This window comes from Saimiri boliviensis, chromosome 13 (genome assembly GCF_048565385.1).
Source record: "Saimiri boliviensis isolate mSaiBol1 chromosome 13, mSaiBol1.pri, whole genome shotgun sequence".
NCBI classification, from domain to species: Eukaryota; Metazoa; Chordata; class Mammalia; order Primates; family Cebidae; genus Saimiri; species Saimiri boliviensis.
The window spans coordinates 51,731,636-51,757,043 of record NC_133461.1 but is presented as its reverse complement, the minus strand read 5'-3'; the positions used below and the strand labels follow the sequence as shown (position 1 = coordinate 51,757,043).

The window sequence follows — 25,408 nt, the reverse complement described above, 5'->3', positions numbered from 1 at the left end:
TTGTGAAGTCAAGCCTGACCATCAGCATAGAACATTGTGGATACTTTGTTTACTTGTTACATTAGTTTGCTCAGACTCTCATAACAAAGTACCACAGGCTGGGTGACTGATACAACAGAAATTTATTTGCTTGAAGTTCTGGAGCCCAGAAGTCTGAGACTGAGATGTTAGCAGGGTTGGTTTCTTGTAAGATCTCTCTCTTAGTTTGCATATGGCCATCGCCTCTTGGCTCTTCACATGGTCTTTCATCTGTGTGTGTCTGTCCTGATCTCCCTTGCTTATAAATACATCAGTTATATTGCCTTAGGGTCCCTTCTAATGATCTGATTTTCACTTAATTACTTCTTTAAAGGACCAACATCCACAGGTATAACATCCTGAGGTACTGTGGTTAAGACTTCAACATACACATTTGGAGGAGATACAGTTTGGTCCATAACACTTACAATAACTGAAGGGAACATCATGTGCATTTATTACCAGTTTCTTATTCTATAGTTGAGGAAATTGGACCCAAAGAAAGGAACTGCTATGCCCAAGAATAGATTTAAAGCAGGGACAGAATGATAGATGGGCAGAACTTGGACCAGAACAAAAGTATCTCACTCTTTGAGTCCACTTTCGCTGAAAATTTAGAGGGGGAAAAATGGTTCCATGCAAAGCTGTTTTATGTCCAATGAAGTTACAGTATAAAAAGCATTAGAGTAGTTGCTTAATCATGTTTTCTATGGATGGGCACAGTGAAGTTCACTTCCTCTTAAGTCTCAGATGTAATTGCACTGACTTCTGGTTTCAGACTGTTAAGCAAAACTATGTGACTTCATTGATCTATCAAGAAATCAATTCCAGGTGCATTCAAGACTGGGAATGGGAAGAAAATATTCAAATCTCTACATTATCTTCTTCATCCTAAAGCAAGAAACCAATTGCTTTAGAGGCACTCATTGTATAGACTGAGTGCCTCAGGTGTTCAGGGGTCATGTGGCTCTGAGGTGAGGATGGATGTTTCCCAAAAGGCACTTTGAAGTATTGCTATAAATTACAACACATAGCATGTGACTGGTTAAATGAATTTATGGTTTCTGTCATCTAGAATAAACTCAGTTGCCCCTCACAAAATGGACACATCTACAATCATCCAATCTTTGACAAACCCGACAAAAACAAGCAATGGGGAAAAGATTCCCTGTTTAATAAATGGTGTTGGGAAAACTGGCTAGCCATGTGCAGAAAGCAGAAACTGGACCCCTTCCTGACACCTTACACTAAAATTAACTCCAAATAGATTAAAGATTTAAACACAAGACCTAACACCATAAAAACCCTAGAAGAAAATCTAGACAAAACCATTCAGGACATAGGCATAAGCAAGAACTTCATGAACAAAACACCAAAAGCATTAGCAACAAAAGCGAAAATAGACAAATGGGACCTAATCAAACTCCACAGCTTCTGCACAGCAAAAGAAACTGTCAATAGAGTGAATCGGCAACCAACAGAATGGGAAAAAAATTTTGCAATCTACCCATCAGACAAAGAGCTAATATCCAGAATCTACAAAGAACTAAAACAGATTTACAAGAAAAAAAAAAACAAGCCCATTCAAAAGTGGGCAAAGGATATGAACAGACACTTTACAAAAGAAGACATACACGAGGCCAACAAACATGAAAAAATGCTCATCATCACTGGTCATTAGAGAAATGCAAATCAAAACTACATTGAGATATCATCTCATGCCAGTTAGAATGGTGATCATTAAAAAATCGGGAGACAACAGATGCTGCAGAGGATGTGGAGAAATAGGAACACTCTTATACTGTTGGTTGGGGTATAAATTAGTTCAACCATTGTGGAAGACAGTGTGGTGATTCCTCAAGGACCTAGGAATAGAAATTCCATCTGACCCAGCAATCCCATTACTGGATATATACCCAAAGGATTATAAATTATTCTACTATAAGGACACATGCACACGAATGTTCATTGCAGCACTGTTTACAATAGCAAAGACCTGGAAGCAACCCAAATGCCCATTGATGATAGACTAGACAGGGAAAATGTGACACATATACACCATGGAATACTATGCAGCCATAAAAAATGATGAGTTTGTGTCCTTTGTAGGGACACAGATGAACCTGGAAACCACCATTCTCAGCAAACTGACACAAGAGCAGAAAATCAAACACTGCATGTTCTCACTCATAGGTGGGTGTTGAACAATGAGAACACATGGACACAGGGAGGGGAGCATCACATGCTGGGGTCTGTCGGGGGGAAATAGGGGAAGGACAGTTGGGAGTGGGGAGTTGGAGAGAGATACCATGGGGAGAAAGGCCAGATATAGGTGATGGGGAAGAAGGCAGCAAATCACACTGCCATGTGTGTACCTATGCAACAATCTTGCATGTTCTTCACATGTACCCCAAAACCTAAAATGCATTTAATAATAAATAAATAAATGAAGGGAGGAAAATCCCAGAGAATTTTACATAATTGACAAAACAAACTTATTTTTTTAATTCTGCATTTTTGTAGGCACATAGTAGGTGTGTATCTACATCTCATCCTTTATACATTTACATTGTTGTCATGTGTTCATTATGTACATGAAGTGTACATCGGACACTGTAAGGTACCAAACATATTTTACAATGTTCCTGAGTATATGTGTAAGTAAACATACATGTATTGTAAATTCTTGTTCATACTATTCTTTTGTTGATGTATGATCAAATAAAAAGGTATGGCAGCCACTGACCAGAATATTTTAAAAAGTGAAAGGAAAAGATTGGTGCCTTTCCACAAGAAACTTCCCTTTCTTCTAGAGCTTTCTGGTACATAGTAGCAGATTCACATTTGGGAAGGGGGGTTGTTTTTATTTTGTTTAACTTTTTATTAAAGTTTAACTTACATACAAAAGTTGCACAAATTATAATCCTCAAGGTGAATGCATCCACGTATCCAACACCCACATAAAGAAATAGAACAATTCCAGAATGCCAGGAGCCCCTCTCATGGCCCTTGCCAATCAATCACTAGCCTGGCCAAGGATGGGAACTATTCTGCTCTTACACCGCAGCTTTGGAGTGCCTATTTCTGAACTTTGTATAAATGAAACAAGCTATGTGTCTTTTTCTTACTGATTTGTAAGAGTTCTTTAAATATTCTGAATATACTAGCTAAGACCTTTGATTCAATTTTGAGAAAAACAGCTATGGTAGGCTTCCCTGTTTCATTCTCAGTCTCAGGGGAAATCTTTCACTATTTCACCATGGTGTTTTCTAAAGTGTATTTGTTTTTTCAAGATCATCTTTTTCAGTTTAAGGAAATTCCTTTCTATTATCATTTTGTAAATAATTTTATGATAAATCAGTGTTGAATACACTTTTCCTGTATCTATTAATAAAGTGAATTACATTTGTTGATTTTTTTTTATTGATTTTAAAAGGCTTTGGATTCCTAAAATCAATTTGTGATATGCTATCGTATTGTCATGTTGCTGGGATTAATTAGCTAATGTTTTGTTTAGGGTTTTTATTTCTAAGCTGATGCAAGACAGAGAATTATAATTTTATTTCTTTTAATAATCTTATCAGTTAAGGATTAAGATTATATTGCCTCAAAAATTTGGGGGTATTATTTTTTCTTTTCATATTCTCTGGAAGTGTTTGTGTGTCTTTTTCTTATTGATTTGTATGAGTTCTTTATATATTTTGGATGCAAGTGCTTTGCAATGAAAATATGTATATATTCACATGCATTGAAAAATATTATCTTCCATTCTATAACCTGGCTTGCCTTTTTACTCCCTTAATTATGTATTTTAATAAATAGAAGTTTTATGCTATTTCTTTCTTTCATGTTTATAAAAATTTACTTGCCACACTATCTCAGTTTTTCTGTTCTAAGGCTTTTAGAAACAGAATCAATTTCTTTAACTAAAATAGAGATTCTCAAATGTTTTCATTTCTTCTATCAATTTTAATATACTGTGTTTTTTGAAGAAATGGGTTTTTTCTACACTTTTTAATGTATTGGCATAAATATCTTCTTATTTTCTTCTTAATGTCAATTGACTCTGTAATCCTATGTCATTTTTGATGTTGGCAATTTGTGTTTTTCTCTGTGTCTTCCTTGGTTGGTCTCTTTGTTTATCAATTTCATTAATGTTTTCAAGGAACCAGCTTTGGTTTTGTCAATGTGTTATACATTCGTTTTCTATTTCATGGATCTTTGTTCTTGTTTTTGTTGTTTTCTTCTGCCTACTCTTTTCAGTTTGACTTGTTGCTATTTCCTAGCTTCTTGAAAAAGAAGCTTAGATTATTGATTTTCAGCTTTTATTATTTCTAATGTATGCACTAAAGTCTATAAATTTCCCTCTGAGCACTGTATTAGCTGCATTCCACAAATTTTGATATATAATTATTGAGTTGAAATATTCTAATTTCAATTATAATTTCTTTTTTACCCATTGGTTAGGAAAATATTATTTAACTTCCAAGCAGTTGGGCATTTTCTAATTACCTATTAATAATTCATTTCCATCCTCATTTACACTGTAGACAGATAAAATAATCTGAATCATTTCAACTTTTTGACGTTTATTGGGGCTTACTTTATGAACCAACACATCATTAATTAGGATAAAAGTTTACTGTGCACTTGATAATATATATTCGGATGCTGTTTGGTGCAATGTTCTGTATATGACAATTAAGTCAAGTTGTAAAGATTTTCTAAATGATTAATGATATTGACAGATTTGTATTACTCTTTTTAGTTCTATCAATGTTTGCTTTATTTTTAAACTATATTATTTGGCACATGCAGACTTAAGATTGCAATATTCTTTCTTACTCTCTGGCAATAATACTTGCCTTAAATATGACTTTTCTAATACTAGGATACTATACTATTTTTTAATTTGTGTTTGTGTGTGTGTGTGTGTTTCCTTTCTTTCATTTTAAACAAGTTTGTGTTCTGATAGTTAAGGTATAGCCTTTGCAATAAGCATTCATTTTGATTTTTGCTTTTCAATCTTACCATCTTAGTCTTTTACTGGTAGTGTTTCGTCCATTTACATTTAATTTAATTTAATTTAATATATACTTGGGTTTACACACACCATCTAACAATTTGTTTTCCATTTCACCCATCTGATTTTTTTTCTCTCTCTCTCTTTTAGAACCTAGTTATATGTATGTTAGATATTTTTGCTGTGCCTCACATATCCATTTCACTCATCTGCATTTTCATTTTTTCCTATACATGCTTTGTTTTATTTATTTATTTTAAAACAGGTCTCACTCTGTTGCCCAGACTAGAGTGTGTAGTGCAAACATGGCTCACTTGCAGCCTCAACCTCCCAGGCTCAAGCAATCTGCCTGCTTCAAACTCCTATGTATCTGGAACCACAGGTAGGCATCGCCAGGCTTAGCTAATTTTTTTAATTATTTGTAGATACAAGGTCTCTATGTTTCCCAGGCCGGCCTTCAACTCCTGGGCTCAAGTGATCCACCTGCCTCAGCCTCCCAAAGTGCAAGGATTATAGGCATAAGCCACCATGCCCAGCTCACATGTTTTATTTTTAGATATTTTCTATTAATCTGCTTTCTAATTCTTTAATCCTGTCTTGTTATGTGTCTAATCTATGTTAACTCTATCCATTGGACACTTAATTTCACATACTGTAATTTTTATTTCTGAAATATTTATTTTCTTTTGTCTTGATTTCAGTTCTCTGGTAAAACTTTCAATTAAACCACGTTTCTTTCCTTTTAACTATTTTTCTGAGCAAAATAACTACAGTTGTTTGGAATCCCATAACAAAACTACATCACCTACAAGTGTGTTTCTACTATCTGATGTTTCTCTTGAAGTTTGGTTATATAATCATATTTCTTGGCATAACTAATGATGTTTGTTGAACAACAACAGACATGATGACTTCAGATGATGTTATGTTTCACCAAAGAAAATTCACACTTTCCTCTGCTAGGTATATTAGAATCAGGAAGAAGGCAATCCTTTTTATCTAGTTGAGACTAAGCTGTTAATATGTTAATAAATAATAACATATTTATTTATGTTTATATTATTTATGCTATTTATAAATTATTATTATACTAATAAGAAATTTTTGATGCATTTTAACACCCCACTGTCAATTTTAGACAGATCAATGAGACAGAAAATTAACAAAGATATTCAGGAGTTGAATTCAGTGTGGGATCAAATGGATCTAATAGACATCTACAGAACTCTCCACCTCAAATCAACAGAATGTACATTCTTCTAAGTGCCATATGGCACTCATTCTAAAATTGACCACACAATTGGAAATAAAATACTCCTCAGCAAATTCAAAAGAACTGAAATTATAACAGTCTCTCAGACCACAGTGCAATCAAATTAGAACTCAGGATTAAGAAACTCACTTAATCCACACAACTACATGGAAATTGAACAACCTGCTTCTAAATGACTCCTGGGTAAATAATGAAATTAAGGCAGAAATCAAAAAGTTCTTTGAAATCAATAAGATCAAAGAGAAAATGTACCAGAATCTCTGAGGCATGGCTAAAGCAGTATTAAGAGGGAAATTTATAGCACGAAATGCCCACATCAGAAAGCTAGAAAGATCTCAAATCGACACCCTAATATCATAATTAAAAGCTAGAGATGCAAGAGCAAACAAATCTAAAAACTAGCAAAAGGCAAGAAATAACCAAGATCAGAGCACAACTGAGGGAGACAGAGACAAGAAAAATCCCTCAAAAAATAAAAATCAATGAATCCAGGAGCTGGTTTTTTGAATAAATTACCAAAATAGATAGACTGCTAGCTAGACTAATAAAGAATAAAATAGAAAAAAATCAAATAGCCACAACAAAAAAATGATAAAGATGATATCACCACTGACCCCACAGAAATACAAACTACCATCAAGGAATGCTATAAATACTTTTATACAAATAAACTAGAACATCTAGAAGAAAAGGATAAATTCCCAGACACATATACACTCCCAAGACTAAACCAGGAAGAAGTCAAATCTCTGAATAGACCAATAACAAGTTCTGAAATTAAGGCAGTAATTAAGAGCCTACCAACTAATAAAAGCCCAGGAAAATACAGATTCACAGCCAAATTCTACCAAAGGTACAAAGAAAAGTTGGCACCATTCCTTGTGATACTATTCCAAACAAGTGAAAAGAAGGAACTCCTCCCTAACTCATTTTATGAGACCAGCATCATCCTGATACCAAAACCTGGCAAAGACACAACAAAAAAATAAAATTTCAGGCCAATACTCCTCATGGACATTGATGTGAAAATCCTCAATAAAATGCTGGCAAACCGAATCCGGCAGCACATCTAAAAGCTTATCTGCCACGATCAAGTTGGCTTCATCCCACGATGCAAGGCTGGTTCAACATATGCAAATCAATAAACGTAATCCATCACATCACCAGAACCAATAACAAAAACCACATGATTATCTCAACAGATGCAGAAAAGGCCTTAGATAAAATTTAACATCCTTTATGTTAAAAACCCTCAATAAACAAGGTATTGATGGAACATGTCTCAAAATAATAAGAGTTTTTTATGACAAACCCTGTCATACTGAATGGGCAAAAGCTGGAAGCATTCCCTTTGAAAACCAGCACAAGACAAGGATGCCCTCTCTTGCCACTCCTATTCAACATAGGATTGGAAGTTCTGGCCAGGGCAATCAGGCAAGAGAAAGAAATAAAGTGTATTCAAACAGGAAGAGAGGAAGTCAAATTGTCTCTGTTTGCAGATGATGTGATTCTAAACTTAGAAAACCTTATCGTCTCAGCCCAAAAACTCCTTAAGCTGACAAGCAACTTCAGCAAACTCTCAGGATAAAAAATCAATGTGCAAAATTACAAGCATTCCTATATGCCAATAATAGACAAGCAGAGAGCCAAATCATGAATGAACTTTCCATTCACAATTCCTACAAAGAGAATAAAATACCTAGAAATACAGTTAACAAGGGATATGAAGAACCTCTTCAAGGAGGACTACAAACTACTGCTTAAGGAAATAAGAGAGGACATAAACAAATGGAAAAACATTATATCCTCAAGGATAGAAAGAATCAGTATCATGAAAGTGGCCATAGTGCCCAAAGTAATTTATGTATTCAGTCCTACTCCAATTAAACAACCATTGACATTCTTCTTCACAGAATTAGAAAAAAACTACTTTAAATTTCATATGGAACCAACAAAGAGCCCATATAGCCAAGACAATCCTAAGCAAAAAGAACAAAATCAATGTGAAAAATTACAAGCATTCCTATACGCCAACAATAGACAGGCATCATGCTACCTGACCAAATTATACTACAAGGCTGCAGTAACCAAAACAGCATGGGACTGGCACAAAAACAGACATTTAGATCAATGGAACAGAATAGAGACTTAATAGAGAAATAACATCACACACCTACAACCATCTGATCTTTGACAAACTTGACAAAAGCAATGGGGAAAGGATTCCCTGTTTTATAAATGGTGCTGGGAAAACTGGCTAGCCATATGCAGAAAACTGAAACTGGACCCCTTCCTTATACCTTACATAAAAATTAATTCAAGATGGATTAAAGACTTAAATGTAAAGCCCAAAGCCATAAAAATCCTCGAAGAAAACCTAGGCAATACAATTCAGGATATAGGCATGGGCCAAGACTTCATGATGAAAACACCAAAAGCAATTGCAACAAAAGCAAAAAACTGACAAATGGGATCTAATTAAACTAATGAGCTTCTGCACAGCAAAAGAAACTATCATCAGAGTGAACAGGCAACCTACAGAATAGGAGAAAAATTTCACAGTCTACCCACCTGACGACGGGCTAATATCCAGAATCTATAATGAACTTTTACAAATTCACAAGAAAAAAAAAATCAACTACATCAGAAAATGGGCAAAGGATATGGACAAACACTTCTCAAAAGAAGACTTTATGTGGCCAAGAAACATGAAAAAAAGCTCAACACCCCTGATCATTAGAGAAATGCAATCAAAATCACAATGAGATACCTTCTCATGCCAATCAGAAAGGCAATTATTAAAAAGTCAAGAAACAATAGATGCTGTCGAGGCTCTGGAGAAACAGGAATACTTCTACACTGTTGGTGGGAGTGTAAAATAGTTCAACCATTGTGGAAGACAGTGTGATGATTCCTCAATGATCTAGAACCAGAAATACCATTTGACCCAGCAATCCCATTACTGGGTATATACCCAAAGGATTATAAATCATTCTACTATAAAAATACATGCACATGTATGTTTATTGCAGCACTATTTACAATAGAAAAAACATGGAACCAATCCAAATGCTCATCAATGATAGACTGGACAGGGAAAATGTGGTACCTACACACCATGGAATACTATGCAGCCATAGAAAGGAATGAGATCATGTCCTTTGCAGGGACATGGATGAACTGGGAAGCCATCATCCTCAGCAAACTAACACAGGAACAGAAAACCAAACACTGCATGTTCTCACTCATAAGTGGGAGTTGAACAGTGTGAACACATGGACACAGGGAAAGGAACTACACACACCAGGGCCATTCAGGGCATGAGGGCTGAGGGAAGGGAGAGCATTAGGACAAATAGTTAATGCATGTCGGGTTAAAAACGTAGATGATGGATTGATAGGTGCAGCAAACCATCATGGCACATGTATACCTATGCAACAAACCGACATATTCTGCATTTGTATTCCAGAATTTAAAGTAAAATAATTTTTTTAAAAATCCATCTAAAAGATTTTTCTTTTACCTTTTTGATTGTTTTATGGAGGAAAATTACATTAGGGCCAATATTTATGTTTAAATTCTTGTTTATTTAAAGGCCAAGAGCAATATGGAATAACAATTAAATGGTCCTTTTGTAATTTGAAATTTAGCCAGTCATAGGGTAATCATGAAAAGCAACCAGTTAAATGAACATAAAGCGAGTTGGCAAGAAATCTGCAGAACATGGTGACTTGTGGAATGTTCTCTTCTGTCCAGTAGAAACCCTCTGTTGTACTAGCTAAATGTCAAATGGAGTGATTGAGAACACCATGGGCTACTTAAATATACTACACACGTCATTTGCTGATTTTTCTACAAGAGTAAGATATTTACAAAAACTACTTTGTAAATCCGTCCAACAGGAATTTATAAAGCTGATCTTATAAATTCTTCCCATCCCTGCCCTTTCTCTGCAAAGTTTCTGTCCCTGCTTCCCTGCTTCTTCTTCAGTGTTTTATGGATTAACCTGATCCTTTACTGTCCACCAACCCAGATTCTAATGAAAGGAACTGTGTTAATCCAATCAGCTGTCAATCCTAGGTTCATTGGACTGCATTTGGTGATTCATTACCTTTTTGTGTTTTCAAGACAGCGTCTCACTCTGTCGCTAAGGCTGGAGTGCAGTCATGTGATTTTGGTTCACTGCAGCCTCCACATCCTGGGCTCAAGTGATCCTTCCACTTCAGCCTCCTGAGTAGCTGGAACCACAAGCGCAGTCCACTATACCTGGCTACATTTTTTTTTTTTTTTGTATTTTTTGCAGAGACGGGGTTTCGCTATGTTACCCAAGCTTGTCTTGAACTCCTGAGCTCAAGTGATCTGCCTGCTCTGGCCTCCCAAAGTGCTGGGATTACCGGCGTAAGCCCCTGCACCCACCCAGTGGTTGATTATTTTTTGAACAAAATCGTAACTTACTGTAGAATGAGCTTGACCCCTCCTAGCTTCCTTTTTCCCTTCACCTATGCCTTTAAAAGCAACCATCATTGCTGTTTTAGTTGTTATTATTGTTGTTCATGTGTCTTAAATACGGCTTTCATTTTTCACCGTTTAACCAGCTATGTCTACCTTACTGATATTTTCCCACCATATGCCTCTTTCTTATTCATCTTAATAGAGATGTCAAAGACTCAAATCTCATCATAAATTAATTCTACTTCCTCTGGGACACTCAAAAGTTTTAGGTCTCTATAAAAGCATCTGCTATAAATCTACTTTTTTTCTATTCTGCAGTTTTTCTATCATTTTTTAATCAAAACAATAAGAATAAAGGTACATCTTAAGTAATAATCCCCATGCCCATGTTATTTGCATGATATTCCATCTTAATTTTTCTGATCTTATTATCAGTTCATTATTCAAAGTAACTTTTTTTCTCTTTCCTCAGGTTGAATGACTTGTAGTTAAAAGTATTGTTAATGGTTTTAGAAACTTCCTTGGATAAATTCTATAAATTACAGTCCAATGTTTCGAAGTAACACTTAGGAATAAAACTCTTCTGAACATTGGCAGATAGGGCTCTAGGAAATAGGGATCAGTGTAGCCAGGCAACGATTTCAGAATCATCACATGGTCACGCAGTAAGGTGAATATGAAAAATGCAGGCTGAGGTTCTATAGAACCTCTCTGGAGGGGATGTCTTAATATTAGCATTACAAAAATGTCTCCAGCTCCCCAATCTTAAATACATAATTTGTGAATAATATTATGGGTTTGCAGCAGCAGTGAAGTATGATATATTGTTAATGCTTTTTGCAAATGTTAGAGTGGATATCTGTGAAGACTCTATTGTCTCTGATGGCTTTCATATGGCACAGTCCAGAAAACACTTCAATCCCCTGCTAAACTAGAGATTTTACTGTTCTGCAGATCACTAGAATTTTTATTACATCTAAATAATAATAGCCAATTTTAGGACCAATTCATAGCAATAGAGTTTGCAATTTTAGGATTTTCTCTATGAATCTGGCTTGTACTCCCTGGAATCTAAGCTTTGATTCTGGGGGGTGCAGGGGAGAAGATAAGTTAACTTTTTGTAGCTCTCTTGGATAGACAGACAGTCCTAACAAGATTTAAATACTGTGCTAGAAAGCCAAGCATATCAGGTTCCAATTAACATTCTCAATCCAAACTCATCTCAATTTTTCTCGGGTTGAAGGAGATTGGGCTATACTGAACGGTTGTACTTATAAAGTGATTATGAAATTTTCTCCTGTCATTCAGTTTGGTATGATATCTCTGGGCAATTTCAGATGTTGCTGCTGTAGCAACAGCCTACTTAGTGCTTGTCACATACGGGATCATTCAGAAATTGTGAGGGAGGAGTCGTGATTTATAATGTGCTACAAATTGCTCTCAGCACTAGACTACAAATTCAAATATGATAGTTGATACCAATCTGCAATGTATTTTGGAGTAATCCCAATTGCTTATGAAAATCCCTTGATGGTTTGGGGATACATTTTGTCTACCAAACAGTCACTCTGACTGCATTGAGAATTCAGACACAATTTTTAAAATGCAGAAGGGATTTCAGGGCAAATTAGATTTTTCAAACCCCAAGTGTTCCAAATAGAGGCATCTTTGCTTTAAGCACCAAGACCCTGTAAGACTCTGCAGATAGGGGTTCTCTGAGAAAAAACTTCATTCCTGGTAAATATGACTGGGGTGGTCAATGGAGCACAACTTTAAATCATCTATGCATGTTAGGTATTTTCCTACATGAAGAGGAAATGGCACATTTCTCATCATTTCCTTTCACATCTTTATTGCACAAGAGCAGCTAGTATATGCTATCTCTCTCTCTCTGTCTCTCTCTCTCTCTCTCTCTCTCTCTCTCTCACACACACACACACACACACACACACACACACACACAAGTAAATCCATTGGTAACTATTTGTACAATAGCCTAAAAAGCACCAGCGTGGAAACCAGTGTGCAATGTGGCCACTGAATCAGTAGAACTATAACCTAGTTTGATTACTTGATTAGAATCCAACATATCTATAATGCATTACTTGCTTAGAATTTGATAATAAAATCATCATAAACTAATGTCAAGTTCAAGTGCCTGTATCTAACTTGAGGGGAAAGAAGCAGTCAGGGGAAAGAACTAGACTAATCAGTACACTGCAAGCAGCAGGGCAAGGAGGCATTCTCAATGGGCTTGCCCTGAGCTCCCGTCAGCTGAACGCAATAGCCAGCAAGAAGGCATGGACAGTTGGAAAAAAATGGAGGCAGGTTGTTTTTGTGCCAATGAACATGATCATTGCCCATTGAAAGACCTGAGAAAATTGGTTAACACCAGTCCCTAGATCAAAGATAGGCTAGGACAGGGTGCTGTGTTCTTCATCATGTTATAGATAGGGAGGAGGCCCATAGACATGTCTTATGTTAGAAGTTAAAGCCTTGTATTAGTTTGTTAGGGCTTCCAAACAAGGTATCATAGACTTTGAACCCCAAACACTAGGTACCTCAAAAAAATGAAATTTATTTTCTCACAATTCTAGAGGCTGGAAGTGCCAGATCAAGGTGTCAGCGCTGTTGGTTTCTTCTGAGGCTTCTTTCTTTGGCCTGCTGATGGCCACCTTCTCCATGTCTTCCCATGAGCTTCCCTTTGTGTGTGGCTATTTAGCAATCGCCTCTTCTTATATGAACATCAGTATATTGAATTAGGGCAACCCTAATGACCTCATCTTAACTTACTAACCTCTGGAAAGAACCTACCTCCAAATACAGTCACACTCTGAGGTACCGGGAGTTAGAACTTCAAGATATAAATTTGGGAGAGGACACAATTCAGCCCATAACAAGCCTAGATGTTGACGTTACTTATGTTTCATCTCTACTAAGTTTTCTCTTTCATTATGCTTTGCCACATTAGCCAAATGCCTTTTGACAAACTGGGTCCCTCCTGCTTGACCTAGTAAGAACATGGTAAAGAAGCCAATCAATGATTTGACACTTATTGGTTCTAAAATAAGCCTTCTAGTTTTATTTATGCAGTTACCAACTATCTTGTGCTATAAACTTCAGAGGTTTGTGTTATAGTTCACAGTTAGCCATGTGACTTGCACTGGCCAATAAAATGTAACGAAAGTGAAGTATGCCACTTGCAAGTAGAAGTATTGACAGCCACTGGGTGGTTCTACCATGTTCTCATTTCCTCTGGCCATAAGTCCTAAATTTTCCCAGATTGAGCACATATTTAAGCAAAATCAGCCTTTGTTGTTGTAAGCCACCAAGATTTTTGGAGTGGTTACCATAGTATGATTGAGCTGAAGCTGGGCGACACATCTTACATTCTTACCCATGCCCCTGAGTCTCCTGTTCATCTGTATTGTTGAACAATTCATCAATTACTAGAAACCCCACTAGCATGTCCCATATAGCTCCATCTGCCCACCCTGGGAAGTGTCATAACTTCTTGTTGCTTAAATAAAACTCTGATTCCTTTTTTTCCTTAATCAGCAATCAGAAAAAGCAATTTGACCAAACTGACATACAGGAAGGTATGCAGAAACCTCTTCTGCCCAGGTTGATGTGCAATTTTTCTATAGAAATCTCTGACTTTTGTTTTATTTCGTAGGTTTTTGGGGAACAGGTGGTGTTTGGTAACATGGATAAGTTCTTTAGTGGTGATTTCTGAGATTTAGGTGCACTCATCACCTGCGCAGAGTACACTGCACCCAATATGTAGTCCTTTATCCCTCACCCCCTCCCACTCTTTTCCCTGAGTCCCCAAATTCCATTGTATGATTCTTATGCCTTTTTGTCCTCACAGTTCAGCTCCTACTTATCAGTGAGAACATATGAGGTTTGGGAACCTCTGATTTAAAGACAGATGTATTAATCCAAAGAAAAGACTCTCTAATAATGGGATTTCATAAAAGTTTTCTCCAGAACAGGAAGGACATTCCAGCATCTGTACACTATGTATTTATAAATACCCCTCCCTGGCACAGTTAGAAAAAATAATCAACATGTATATTCTAGTGATCATATTCAAGATAACATTTGAATTATATATACCTGTAACTACTTACCATGTGCAGAAACTGTGCAAGACTCTTGTATACATGATTCCATGTAATCTCCATAATGGCTCTATGCAACAGGCATGACTTTCCCCATACTGCAGATAAGTAAATAGCTCTCTGGTTCATACACCTGGAGAGGGACAGATCCTTGCTCAGAACAATGACATGGTGCTACATAACAATACATCTTTTATTCTCAGTGTCTAGGGGAAAATAAAGCATTATTGTGGATTTTTAAGTTTTTTCCATCTTACTTTATTATCTATGCTTTAATGTTTTAATGATATTTATGTAAAGGGGAGTAAATGGAGACAGGTATTTCCCATAAGAATGTCTTAGTAAATTCAAAATCCAAAGTTTACCTCTTCTGTTTCAAATACTTAGAAATAATAGATGAGAAAGAAAGTATGACAAAAGAAAAAAGAAAACAACAAACCAGAAAGATGTACCAAGGCTCAAAGCAACTCAAAGGTCCCTACGGATCAATGACACAGAAACCCAGAGAAGTAACGGGGTGTTGGGGGAGATGCTAAAACCACAGCCTATCCGATTCTGGCAGTCATTAAGCTTGCTCCAACAAGGTAATGGGGACTAAAAGTGTTCCATGCCAGACAGACATCTAGAGCTAGGCTCACTGCTTGAAGCCAGAAGCTGGAGGGTATCTCTCTACTGTCCTAAAAGGAGATTTTTTTTTAAATGCTACTGAATGAGGACTGAGGCTTCAGTTGTTAAAAAGCCAGGAGTCTAGCAAAGTGGAAGGAATCAAGTGGCCTTCTGGTTCTGTGAACAGGTGAGTGAAAGCAACAGTATCATTTCTAGGTAGAAAGAAGTGGGTACAAAGGGAGAGAGCAAAGGAAAAAATGATCTCCCCACTTGAGTTCATAAACCCAAATCCCAAAACACAAAAAAAAGAATGTTCACAGAGAGCCAAACATGTTAATTAATTAGTTAAATAAACTCACTTCAACTGAGATCCATGCCATAAAACAGTCTAACAAAGACTTTAAAATATGTGGTTAGGATGGTCAAAAACATAAATGAGCAAGAGCATCTAGAAACACATAATAACAAATAAAAATGAGATACTTATAAAAAAAATTACAAGTCTTAGAATTTTAAAAATATAGAGAAATAGAAAAAATTAAGGGAATAAATTCTAGACTGGACTGAAGTAAATTAGTAAATTTGAGTGGTTCTAATATGTATTCAATGGGAGGTCCAGTGAAAGATCACTGGAAAAATGATGGCTTCATTCTCAGCAAACTGACACAAGAGCAGAAAATCAAACACCACATGTTCTTACTCATAGGTGGGTGTTGAACAATGAGAACACATGGACACAGGGAGGGGAGCACTACACACTGGGGTCTGTTGGGTGGAAATGGGGGAGGGACAGCAGGGGGTGAGGAGGAGGGGAGAGATAGCATGGGGAGAAATGCCAGATGTAGGTGATGGGGAAGAAGGCAGCAAATCACACTGCCATGTGTGTACCTATGCAACAATCTTGCATGTTCTTCACATGTACCCCAAAACCTAAAATGCAATTTAAAAAAACAATAAAATAAATAAAACAACAAAAACCCATGAAATAATAAATGAAGCAAAATCAAAAAAAAAAAAAGAGAGAGAAAAGAAAGAAAAAATGATGGTTGAGACTATCCCAGAGATGAAGAAAGCCATACATCCTTAGACTAAATGTGTGCTTCAAGTTCTGAGCAGGATGAGAAAGAATAAATCCACACCCAGTCTGAAAAAAATCTAAAAGCTGCCAAAAATGACAGATTACCTACAAAATAATAGCAATTAAGTTGGCAACAACACTTTCATTAGCAAAAAATACAAGCCAAAAAGCAATAGAATAACATTTTCCAAGTACTCAGGTAAGGAAATAGTAAATCTCAGATTTTATACACAGCTAAACATTTAATTAAGAGTCAGGGAAAAATAAGGCTTTTTAACATGTATAAAAATAAAAGAGTTTACCACTCACAGATGCTAATTAAAAGATTTATTAAAGAATATGTTCAGCGTGAAGGAAAGGGAAGCCAGACTGAAGATAAATGTGGATGACTTGCCCAGCTCCGCCATACCCACTGCCCCCAGCCACAGGATGATTCTATTTTCCTATCCCCCTTGAAGTCATGCTCGGCCATATGACTTGCTTTGGCCAAGGAAAGGCGAGCAAACATGATGGATAATTCTCTTTCAGGGAAGCTTTAAGAGCCAGCATGCCCTCTCCCCTCTGCCTCTGCTGATGCCGGCTGCTCCTTCAGGTGGCCTTTGGAATGCAGGAGCTGAATCCTAGCCAGCCTGGAGTGTAAACAAGAAATTAAACTGTATTGTTTCAGCCCTGCTTTTAAAGTTGTTGCCACAGTATTATGACTAGGAAAGACAATTATGTGAAATTGGAGAGATTACAGAAATTGATAAAATATGCTGGGAAATTAATTAAAAATCTATTAGAAAAATAATAATTTTTAATGAACTTCCAAATCTCTGGGCAACGATAGCACAGAATGTGTTCAAAGGAGAATGTAAAAATACTCTGGAAGAAATACTGAATAACCTTAAGCTTTGTTTAAAAATGTGCAAAATAAAGGCTGGGCACGGTGGCTCACACCTGTAATCCCAGCACTTTGGGAGGCCAAGGCAGGTGGATCACTGGAGGTCAGGAATTCAAGACTGCCCTGGTCAACATGGCGAAACCCCGTCTCTACTAAAAATACAAAAATTAGCCAGGCATGGTGGTGGATGCCTGTAATCCCAGCTACTCGGGAGGCTGAGGCAAGAGACTCACTTGAACCTGGGCGTGGTGAGCCAAGATCGTACCACTGCACTCCAGCCTGGGCAACAGAGCAAGATTCCATCTCACAAAATTAATTAATTCATTAACTAATTAAAAATGTAGAGATAAGTATATGTGTTTAAAATTTAAGATACTCACCAGCAAAATAGAAAAGCAATCTAAAGCTTGCAAACCATAAAGTAGGGAAAGGTGGATACTGACAACTCACCCAATTCATGTGAAATTAGGACAGAGAGAGAAGAGGGGGAGAAAAATTATGATGAACAGAAATCAAAAAGAATATGGCAGAAATTACAATAAAATGAAAGGAGAAAATCAAAAGATTAAAATATTTTAATTTTTAATAAAATACATATTAAAACACCAATCAAACTGGATCAAGCTGAATCTAATCACATTGAATTTTTAAAAATTCACTTATTTGCTGCACTGTGAAAAACATACCTAACACAAAGTCACACAAAAAGATATGGGAAAGAACACCAGAGAAATTGTTTCCAGCTGAATCGTACTCTCCCCAGAATTCATGTGTTGAAGTACCACCCCAGTACTATTTGGTGATGGGTTTGTGAAGAGGTTCAGTGAAAAATGAGGTCACTCAGTGGGCCCTAATCCAATATGACTGATGTCCTTATAAAAAGAGAAAATTAGGACACAGAGACACACAAAGGGAAGACCATATGAAGACACAGGGAGAGGACAAACATCTGAAAGCCAAGGAGAGGCCTCAGGAGAAACCAATCCCGATGACTCAGACTTCCAGCCTCCAGAACTGTGAGAAAATGAATTACTGTTGTCTAAGTCATGCATTCTGTGGTACTTTCCTCTGACATTCTTAGCAAACTAATATGTTCATCAAAAAAAAAAAAAATGCTAGTGGCAATACGAATAGCAGATGAAACAGAATTAAAATAAAAAAGAATTAATAGCATGACAATGAGACATCAACCCAACCATGCAAAAGGACCAGTCCACTAAGGCATAAAGCCATTCCCTCTTGAACCCTCTCCAGCGAATTAGATCCTACCCCTCCAAAAAAAAAAAAAAAAAAAAAAAAAAAAAAAAAAATCACTTCACATTATCAAAAACTAGCAGTTGGTTTCCAGTCTTCATCTAACACAGGCTTTTGCAGCATTCGGCAGAGTGGATGATCCCCTCCTTCTAGAAAGCCTTTCTTCACTCTTCTCCTCGACACAGTACTCTCCTCACCTTCTCCTTCTCACTGGCTGCTCTGCCTTTCCCAGCCTTAAATACCAGCTAGAGGTACCAGGCGCAGGCTTCTTACTCAACCGAGTACATTGTAAATGCATAAGGCAGGAAACTAAATGCAACAAAAGACGCTTACCAAATAGAAATGAACAATAGGAAGCATCAATAAAATAAAAGCTGGTCTTTGGGAAAACAAGATCTTAAGTAATATGAACAAATAAAAAGGACATCACTACATACGGAGCAGGACAAAATCATTAGAAGTACTTTACATAACTTTGTGACAATGACTGGATAATGCTGCATAAAAATAAATTTATGAACATGGAAGAAATAGAAAGCCTAACTAAATTAATAAACTACACATTGAAAAAAAGTAGCAGCCAAATCTCTTCCACTCCCAAGTTTTCTCCTCAAAATTAGTGGCACGGTTTTACAGACGAGGCTTAGCAAACCTTTAAGAAACCCATAATTCCCATCTTAAAAGCTATTTAATAAAAGAGAGAGTGGGAAGACAAGCCAGATACCCAAAAAGAACAAAGACGGTAGAAGAAAAGGTAGAAAAACAAAAACAAAGCAAAGAAAAACCATATAGGAAAAAATGGATACATTTGGTTCATTAAAATTAAAAGCTTTCCTACATCAAAAGATAGCATAAGCAGAATGAAAAATTTATCCCAGAAAAATAACTTCTGGGAGAAAGTTATTTGCATATACAGTTTATATAAAACAAAGGAATCTGTGAAAAACTTATAAAATCAGAACAAAAGGAGAAATTAATGCAACAAATGGACAAAGCATATACCCAAGCAATTCACAAAACTACAATAGACAATAAGCTCAATCTCATTAGTAATCAAAGAAATGCAAAGTGAACCAACAATGAGATGCCAATTTATTCCCAACATACTGGTAAATCTAAAAGCCTCATGATGAGAAGAATACTGAGAAAGGCCAAGCTCTCATATACTGTTGGTGAACCTATAAACTGGTTGCACAACTTTGGAGCTCAATATGGCAACAATAATTAAGAACAGCATGCTTCACAGGCTAAAAAGTCCAATTCTTGGTATATAATTCAGAGAAATTCTCTGGCACATGTGACATGCTCAAGAATGATTACTGCAGCAATTTTTGTTGTAGCAGAGGGAAAAAATCAGAAACAACTTAAATGTTCATTAAGCGCAAATTGGCTAAATAAATTGTAGTATATTAATACAAAGGACTTCATACAGCAATCAAAATAAATGAATTAGAACTTCAATTATCAACATGGATAAATCTCAAAAATATTAGGTTAAGCAAAAAAAAAAAAAAAAAAAACAGGCCAGTTATAGAATATATATATATTATCAATGTAAGGCTGAAAACATACAAAACAATACCATTTAATGTTTGTATGTAGTATATATGTAGTGATTCTATTAGCATGAAAACATGCATAAGAAGTACAATGTTAGCCCTCAAGACAGTGCTAACGTCTGGAGAAGAGATTGTTATGTTATAAAGGAGGTATAATTCACAGCGGGCTTTAACTATGTTGATGGATGAATGGATAGATGATTGATGGATAGACAGATAGACAGATAGAGAGATAGAATTTTTATTTCACTAAGAAAAGATCCAAAGCCAGTAAGTTTGCTTTGTAAACATTTGTTAAAGTTCCATGGTACGTAAGTGGGTGTTTGTTACATTCCTTATTCTCAATGATTTTTTTTTTCCTGTACGTTTGGAGTAGTTCATAATAAAAAATAAAAACAAGGCAAGAAGCAGGAATATAGCAAAATGGAGGAGTAAAAGAAGAGAGGATGGGAGAGCCAATCAGGTTAGAATTATCTGGAAAACGGGGGAAGGGAAACAAATACGAGAAGGCAAAACGAAAAGGACCTGCCAGACAACGAAGGTGAGCAGAAAATGGACAACAGCAAGCCGCGGCTGGCTAATGTCTGAGGGAATGAAGGCATGCCAATGCCATTTCATCCTCTCTTCCACTTGGGATTCCACTAACTCAACGGCTCCCCAGGAGACAGGGCTGGTGGCAAGAGAATCCCACGAACATCACCTCTGCTCCCACCGCTCCCAGCAGCTGGATCTCCATTAGTGTGGAGCGCAGGGGGGCTGGGGAGAGTAAGCTTTATTTACCTGTCTCCACTTAGACACAGTCCTGTCTGTGATTCCTGAAATCTGATGATGAGAAAGGCATGTTGGCACTCCTAAGGCTGCTTTTCCCTGCCATGGTAAATCACTCCCTGAGCATCGTTAACTTTAGGGAACTATTGACCATTTGATTCTAGGAGTAAGGCCATTTCTGCTTTCAGGAGAAATTGATGTGCATTTTGTTCATACGATATAAAGTGGAACTTACCATCTTTAGTCCCAAACACTCCCGGTCTCTGCCTGTCCCTCTCCCCACTCAGTGACGCCATCTTGGCCTCTCCTTCCTTACCCTCCATGTTCTGTAATTATCACATCCTCTTACCTGGGTCTCTGCAAACTGCCTGCACGGTTCGTCTCCCTGCCTAAGCCTGCCCCTCTTAAAGACAGTCCTCATTCCACCATCTGATAAAGGTTGTTATAGCCCAGCTCTGATCTTCTTATTCTTTCCACAAGAAACACAAATGCTGCACCAATGTGTGAATGCAGAGCTCCCACTCTCTACTCCAGGATTGAAAGGAAGCCTGCTACGACCTGCTCCCTCCTCTCCTGCAGCTGTTCTGCTCAGCTCATGCAATCATTATGCACCCACGCTGTGCCCATCAAATGGTCATCCTTAAACATTTTCTCCCTGCCATTTTCCACCTCTGAACATTTCCTTAGAAAGTTCCCTCTACTTTCTCTTTCCCCATCTCTACCTAGGGAATTCCAATCTAGCTTTCAAGAACCAGTTCGAATGCTGTCTACCCCACCGCAGCTTCTCTAAAGCAAGCTCTACCCACCTCAGAACTCACATGTTCAGCTAGCTACTCTGTTAAAGAGGAGAGCATTGTTTCCAATTCATTCCTATGCTCCAGTCATATCTAGCACTGCGCCTTACACATAACAGGTACTCAACAGTACTCCAATGAAGGCATGTAAGCATGCATTTATATATGGAATACCTATAACAGTGTGCATTTTACAGCAGATTTGATAACTTTAGTCTGAACTTTTGTTACCTAGTAGTCCCTCAATATGTAATTGTGAGAATTAATGGATGATGGTAAATGAAGGGATGGATTTTCCTATACTCACTTTGTAATTGAATGAGATGTCATAGGTCACTGTACATCATCGTTGGTTGCTCTATGTTCTTTCCTCAAGATCCTCAGGAACACACTTCTAAGTTCTGAATGTAGCAGATAAACATTAATTCAATTTAATATGGTTCTAAAGGGAAAATACAAATACAGGAACCTGCCTACATCATATAAATGCATTGCACTTCACATTGCAACAGACAACACTAATAATTTGATATTCTTCTTCTTTTCATTGTTTACTGAACCCTCTGTTTGATTCCCCTGCCTTTATTGAGAATAAGCTATTGAGAGCAGCCCCTGATGAATACTTGCCCACTTGATTATTTTTTTAAACAGCACTCAATCACCCTTCTTAGCCCTGATAGCATCTTTCTCTACAAATGACTGCCACAGGTGATTAGGTCACACTTTCTTGAAATATTCTTTCATTTATAATTTTTAAATTAACCCAATTATTTCTAACAGTGAGTAACTTGAACACCAAAAAAAAAATGTATTGTTATGTTACTCAATTCATTGTTGAAAGGAGTTGGGAAAGCTTGTGGGAATGGAAATTGATTATGAAAGCAACATATCCTCTGTGCCCTTTACAACACCTCCTCCCAAAGGAGCCATCACTATGCCAGGACTACCAGGGCTACCAGCACCCTCTTCTGAACATCTAATTGAGAAACGACCCTGTGCAAATGGAACTCAATTTTTTATAACGTCAATCAACTGATATTACTTTCAATGTATTATTTTCACTCACACAGCATTAAAAATATATATACACTAAACCTTCAGTCAGCTTGAAAAGAAGCTAACAAAATTTCGCCTATTTAATAAGAGTGAGTCAATTTAGGGGCCTTTGTTGTGTCTAGAGGCAAGATTTTTCTCTTGGGTTATCTCAATACCATGAGTGTCAATCAAAGAGCCACACTCTAAAGACCAAGAGAATATCAGATGAGATCCATCACCAGGCTGAATTTTGGCCTGTATTTGTAAATGATTTCCTCAGCTGGGTCATCAATCACAAAGTCATCTGCATGGAGAGGGTACTTCATTATTGTTCTATGGGGCTCCAATTAAGTGGGACATGACAAACAGTTATCACGTTGACAGCTCATCCAAGTATCAGCAATTACCACAACCCGTGGCCACGAGAGGAGTGTGGGCCTCTCTGCTTCCCGCTTAGGAGAAGGTTGACTGGAATGAAGTATTTCCTTCCAGCAGCCTTCTGAGCATCTGGCTTCTCACAGAGAAAGAGTCCCCTCATAAAACACCCGTAGGCCTCCAATTGAACATCTCATGTACAATCATGAGTTCACGTCAATTTTAAATTCCTACATACATGTAGAGTGACACTAATGCATGCAAAAATGCACTCTCCAAGCAAAAATAAAGGATAATTACGTGCTTTTCTTCATTCCTAGACTCCCAAGAAAACTTAAGTATTGTATCAGATTTTAGGTCCGAGCTCTGAAACGTAACCATGTTTCAGTACAGTATTTGTAGACTTGATTTGTATATTTTTATATTTACACAAAAGTGTTTAGTCTCTACCATCCTGAAGGAGTCGTACCACTACACAGGAATGATAGGTGCTTTTAGCTCTTCAGGGAGAGCAGCATAGTGGCATTTAAGCTGCCTTTGATTGACTAAGGTGATTTGATTTTCTCTAAGAACTCACAAGAGCTGTTAGGAAAATTGGATGGTGTTTATAATTCTAATTTGTCGTACTCTGCGACTCCAGGAAACAACATTGTGGTAAATACATTGAAATGTCAGGGTTATCACTTGCCACACAAAGTTTATTTTATTTTTCCCCCACTGAACAAATGCCAGCAGCTTAGCCTGCTGAGCCCGAGCTTATGTGAACTAGCGATCCAGGCAGCCTTTGGCAGTTCTGAGTGGCCATTTGGCCCGCCCGAGCTTACACTGCATAGATTCCCCGGGACAGTCTCCAACTTCAGGGTAGTCAGAGACTTCTCAATGCTGCTGGGGCCCCCGTATCCTCCCGCAGCAGCAGGCTGCCTCCTAAGAAGCTGGCTCCTCTAGCTGTTCCAAGAGGGAAACTTGAATACTGTTTTGGCAGCTTTGCAGCACCATCTACTTTCTACCCATGGCTAAAGAAACTTTTAAAGTGCTAGAAGCAATGCTTTGGAATCTTCATCCAGAATGACTTTGAGGAAAGCTGTCCTGAAAGCTGGGACTGACTCCTTTGGCGAGCTCTGCTGTGGAGCCAGATGCCATTTTTCAGCATGGCAAGTTCATATAAGGAACAGAGCTCCAAGGACAATGTCCAAGGAAGGACAGCTCAGAGGCACCAAAGACTTCTTCATCGACAGAGCTTCAGTCCTGCGGGTCCAAATCCATCTTCCAGGGAACACGGGGATCAGTTTCAGGAATCCTAATCTGCTATTCTCCTTTTTTTTCTCCATTCATTAGTAAATCTAACCAGATGACACAATTACAGTATGCCTTTTTAGAACTGCATTATTGTTGGCTTTGTTAGAGACTCATTTTTTATGCCTGTGAGATGCTCATCTTCCAGATAAAGAAAGGAGGGGTGATGAAAAGTGGTCAATCAGCTAAGACAGGCAGGCAAGCCAGAGTTCCAGGACGCTTGCTCTCATCAACCCGAGTTCAGCTCAGCTTCTGGGTCTGAACAAAATAAAGTTTTTAGGATCATCCTGGCTTGAGCTCGGCTGCATAGTAAGGAATGCATTTTTAAAAATTAACTTGTTTCATTTTGTTTTTGATTTGTAGGGCTTGCTCATTTTGATTTTATCTTATTTAATAATTATGTAAAGCATATACCTACTTCAAAAGTCAGTCCTACCAAGCACTGGTCCTGTCTTCTCTGTCCTTTTCTCCTTCTAGGGGTAACCATTTTTATTAATTTTTAGTTTATCCTTCCGTGATTTAAGTATAAGCAAATATATTTAGATATTCCTATTCCACCTCTTTCTTAGATATGAGATACCTTATCGCATAGTGTTCTGCACTCCGCTATTTCCATTTACCTAGGAGACCACTCCTGAGCAGTCTATAAAGATATTCCACATTTCTTTTTACAGCTGCATAGTACTCCGGGAGTGCTACATGTCACTGTATCATTGTGCCATAGCTTAGTCATTTAAATCCTTGTTGATAGACAGTAGGGGTTTTTTTGTCTTTTGAAATTACAAATTGTGCTCCAATAAATAGGCATGCATAAATGTGCTTTGTATTTTTGTCAATTTATCTTTGAGATGGGTTCCTAGAAAAGGGATTGGT

The 25,408-nt window shown here is 37.3% G+C and overlaps 1 protein-coding gene across 1 annotated transcript in view; it reads right to left on the bottom strand.

Moving 5' to 3' along the window:
• The window catches only part of SS18 (SS18 subunit of BAF chromatin remodeling complex), a 465,179-nt gene that overhangs the window by 135,887 nt on the left and 303,884 nt on the right, over nt 1-25,408 (bottom strand). The window contains exons 19-20 of the transcript XR_012513138.1: nt 22,140-22,233; nt 14,900-15,023 (exon numbers count right to left, since the gene is read on the bottom strand). The gene's annotated coding sequence lies outside the window, so the exon portion shown is untranslated. The remainder of the gene's footprint in view (nt 1-14,899; nt 15,024-22,139; nt 22,234-25,408) is intronic.